The sequence below is a fragment of the Helianthus annuus genome, chromosome 9 (assembly GCF_002127325.2).
Source record: "Helianthus annuus cultivar XRQ/B chromosome 9, HanXRQr2.0-SUNRISE, whole genome shotgun sequence".
Taxonomy (NCBI): Eukaryota; Viridiplantae; Streptophyta; class Magnoliopsida; order Asterales; family Asteraceae; genus Helianthus; species Helianthus annuus.
The window spans coordinates 174,321,162-174,326,117 of NC_035441.2; the positions used below are offsets into that span (position 1 = coordinate 174,321,162).

Here is a 4,956-nt window from a genome sequence, read left to right on the forward strand (position 1 = left end):
AATTCTCCTTATATAAGCACCCAGGAGGAAACCTAATTAGTTAATAAGGGTAATATGGTCCATCAACAATTACCAACTAATTATTTAATAGGTTCTAATATATTTTGATCTCTATAACGTAAATGATTATGATGGCTATAGATTAAATATTAATACGTAATATATTTAATCTTACATTCTCCCACTTAGCCGAGTAATCATTTACTATGAGTATTAGATAAGTCTGATCAGGAGTTAACACTCATTTTAGCCTTAAACAAGTACTATAGCAGAAAAATACAGCCGTTGAATCATTATGCGACTCAGGACCCCCATTAATCATACTATAGCCTTAATTTAAAACCTAATCGTCATGATCAAAATACGCGTAAGCCCTTTGTTTGATTTGTAACTTTTATTTGTCTATATGCCATTATACCGGTTGAACATATTCTAACAGACATACAAAATCAAACTTGAGGAAATTTCATTAATCATAAAACATAAGCTAGTACAATATGCTCAAATAAGGTCTTTACTAAATCCCATATCCCGAACATGTTCTTCGTAAACCTTAGGAGGGAGACCTTTAGTCATCGGATCCGCAAGCATATCCTTAGTACTAATATACTCGATACAAAGATAATTTTCCTCAACTCGTTCACGTACAAATAGATATTTCGTATCGAGATATAAACCAGCTCCAGTCGAACTGTTACTGTTCGAGAAACTAACGGAAGCTGAATTATCACAGTAAAGCTTCAATGGTCTAGATATGGAATTAACGATTTTGAGTCCAGTGACCAGGTTTCTAAGCAACATTCCATGACAGGTTGCGTTATAAACAGCAATGTACTCTGCCATCACTGTGGAAGTTGTGGTCAACTGTTGTTTATGACTCTTCCAAGAGATAGGGCCGCCTGCTAACATAAAGATATAGCCCGAAGTGGATTTCTTGTCATCTTTGCATTTGGCAAAGTCAGAATCAGAATAGCCCACCACTTCTAAATGATCACTTCTTCTATAAGTCAGTTTATAGTCTTTCGTCCCTCGCAGATATCGAAGTACCTTCTTAGCTGCTTTCCAGTGATCTAGGCCAGGATTAGTCTGATAACGGCCTAGCATTCCAGCAATATAAGCGATATCTGGATGAGTACAGACTTGAGCATACATCAAGCTCCCAACTACTGACGCGTAAGGTATCTGGCTCATTTGCTCCTTCTCAACCTCTGTTGTCGGACACTGAAATGAACCGAAAATATCTCCCTTAACTACTGGAGCGACGGAGGGTTTGCACTGTTGCATGTTGTAACGTGTGAGGACACGATCTATGTAGGCCCTTTGGGACAATCCTAAGATCCCTTTGTTTCTATCTCGGTGAATTTCGATGCCAATGACGTAAGAAGCATCTCCGAGATCCTTCATGTCGAAGTTATGCGAGAGTAAACGCTTCGACTCATGCAACATGTCTAAACTATTACTTGCCAATAGAATATCATCTACGTAAAGGACAAGTATAGTAAAATTACTCCCACTCATCTTGAGGTAGGTGCATTGATCCACTTGATTCTTCATAAAACCTTGCCTCTTCATGACTTCATCAAACTTGAGGTACCACTGACGTGATGCTTGTTTCAACCCATAAATGGATTTCTTCAGCTTACAGACTAGATGTTCCTGACCTTCAGGTTTAAAGCCTTCAGGTTGTTTCATGTAAACATCTTCGTCCAAATCTCTGTTAAGGAAAGCTGTTTTAACGTCCATCTGATGCAGCTCTAAATCAAAATGAGCTACTAGGGCCAGGACGATCCTTAATGAATCTTTACGAGAGACAGGTGAAAACGTCTCTTGATAATGAATTCCCTCTTTCTGAGTGTAGCCCTTTGCAACCAATCTCGCTTTGTAGCGTTCAACGTTCCCATTCGGATCCAGTTTTGTTTTGAACACCCATTTGCATCCTACGGGTTTGACTCCGTTGGGTAATTCTACCAAATCCCAAACGTCATTTTTCTTCATGGATTCAAGCTCATCAATCATTGCTTTATTCCATTCAGAAGACTGATCACTGCTAATGGCTTCATTGTAAGAGATAGGATCATTGAGCTTTCCGGGATCCATTTCAGTCAGGTAGGTAACATAATCATCCCAATTAGGAGGCCTTCTTTGCCTGGATGACCTCCTGAGTGGATTATCGGGTTCAGCGTTGTCTTGGTTTTGAGCGTTTGATGTGCCTTCGTCATGAGGTATAATGGGTTCTGATTGTGGAGGTGAATTTGGAGTTGGTGCAGTAGCTACAGGTGTAATAATTGCATTGGGTACAAGAGGAGTAATCGGAGTAATGGTAAGCGACGAGTCTCTCCCCCCCGCGTCTTGTACTTCTTGCAATTCTTCGTAAGGGTTGGTACTGCTCCCACTGACCTTGAAATCCTCCAGGAACGCGGCATGCTTGGTTTCAACGATACGGGTGACATGGGAAGGACAATAGAAACGATAACCCTTAGAGTTCTCAGGATACCCGATAAAGAAACAGGTAACTGTTTTAGGGTCAAGTTTCCTTAGGAAAGGATTGTAAAGTTTTGCTTCAGAAATGCAGCCCCATACTTTCATATATTTAAGACTCGGTTTCCTTCCTGTCCAAAGTTCATAAGGAGTTTAGGGACAGACTTAGAAGGAACTCTACTGAGTATATGAACAGCTGCTTTTAACGCTTCAGTCCAGAGGAATAATGGTAAATTAGTGTTGGTTAACATACTGCGCACCATGTTCATAAGGGTACGGTTTCTTCTTTCAGCGACACCGTTCTGCTGAGGTGTACCAGGCATGGTGTATTGGTTCACAATCCCCTGGCCCTTACAAAACTCATAAAATGGACCAGGAGCTTAACCCACATCAGTATGTTTTCCATAATATTCACCGCCTCTATCTGATCTCACAACTTTAATCTGACGATCTAATTGCTTTTCAACTTCAGCCTTATAATCTTTAAAAGTTGTTAGAGATTCAGATTTCTCCTTAATAAGATACAAGTACATGTAACGAGAATAGTCATCAATAAAAGTGTAACGACCATAATTTTTCCTTTAAATTTAATAAATGACAACATACTTTTCTAACAAAATTTGGGCATGACCCGTTGGTAAACGGGCGATACCCTGTTTTTCATAAACAAACTTCATTCAACTATACGCAAACATTCGAAGACATGACATACACAACAAAAGATGACCTATCCTTAGTTTCGAAAACCATTAAGTATGTACGCACCTACGACAACTTTTCAAAAGACAACCATGACCAAACTAGTTTAAGTACAAAGCATAAACATAAGTAACTAGGTAATTTGACATCGACTTATACAAAATGCAGAGCGCTTGACGGGCTTGAGGTGTGTTCGATCCGGGCAAGCTTGATAACTAGACATGAGATTTACCTACATGATCACAACATCAAAACATATTAGAACGAGGGTTCCTTCTTTACTCAAGAAATTACCTTACGAACTTAAAATAAACGGGACATACAAAACTTATACTAAGCTACGTTCTTTCATACTTACACGGTAGTGAGTTCCAACGAAACTTCATACCCATCTTTCTTAGTCTTACAATTTCATTATCCGACCCATTCAAGAGAAAGGTCCATTCATATATCTTAACCATGCTTGATACAATTTAGTACAAATATGGACAAACACATATCTAAAGTAAACCCAAATTGTACAAGTAACGTACCTCGGTCTTGATTCCCTTGCGGCTTCCCTTGACTTGAACTTTCTTCCTTAACGCCTACATATAAACATTCATTCTTTTAATTCATGTTTCATACTCATTTACACATATAAATAAAACATCATACAACTTGCTCATACTTCATAAACATGTTAAATTCATACAAGATTGATAGCTTATATGACTAGCACTTTCATTGAGGCATTTTGTCAAACACTTGATGTGCATGTTATCATCAAAGCACAAAGTACAAGTATTTTTGGCATAACCCTACTTATTCACCTTCTAATCTAACAAGAATCAATCAAGTTCATGACTTTCTTTCATCCTACACATCTAGCTAATCTAAATTCCCCTTTCACAATCAGATTATGTATCAATTAACATTTCATAAACATATCATTATAAATCATCATTTTCATCTTCTTCCTACAACAAGTGGGTATGAACCCTAATCATTCAAACAATCAAAATTAAGCAAAATCCTCATTCTATTATGAATTCCTACTCACAATTACACAAGACTTCCACACAAATTCACGATTGGGTTAAACCCCACTTTCTACCATTCATCCAAAACAGAAATTTCGACTTACCAAGGGTTGGACAAGCTTAGATTACTCGAATTAGGGCTCATGCATTCACTAAAACTCTAAATTCCCTTCTGTTTTTGGAGGATTTGTGAAGTTAGGGTTTGGTCTTGCCCCCTCCTGCTCTTGATCGATCCCACGTACACACCAGGTGTGTGGTTTTTGTTTTCCCTTTTCTTTTATTTGTTTTAATTTAAAACTTTCATTCCTTTTTAACAAGTTTGATCCCTAAACTTACTTAATTTGTTTATTAGTCATAAACCTTCCTTCTAATCAAGTTACTAGCATAAATGCTTAACTAGGTTAAATATAGCATGACTAGACTTTTAAGTAATACTAGGGAGAAAGCCCGTGCGATGCACGGCATGCATAATAGCTATTGTTTGTTTGTGGTAAGACGTCTGACACGGCCGGTCCAACTAAACATTTTTAGAAACAAATCTTCCTCTCGGGAAGACAACGGGGTTTTCGCACCCATCACACCACATATCGTTATCTTCACGCCCCACACCTTTCATGCAATTCCCACCGCCACATGTCAGCCTGAACCACTCTTGGCTATTGCGTATGCGTGTGACTTCAACACGACAGGTAAATTCAGCACACTGCATATATTACCAGCATAACTATAAACTTAAACCATTTGATTCAAAAATGAT

At 38.3% G+C, this 4,956-nt stretch overlaps 1 long non-coding RNA gene across 1 annotated transcript; it reads right to left on the reverse strand.

Annotated features, from left to right (window-relative positions):
• Positions 1–3,344: 3,344 nt before the first annotated feature.
• LOC110912155 lies at positions 3,345–4,455 on the reverse strand. The gene is made up of 3 exons (XR_002577748.1): positions 4,304–4,455; positions 3,711–3,764; positions 3,345–3,409 (listed from the first exon to the last, which is right to left on the reverse strand). It is a non-coding gene; the product is annotated as an uncharacterized LOC110912155 (long non-coding RNA).
• Between the last annotated feature and the right edge of the window lie 501 nt (positions 4,456–4,956).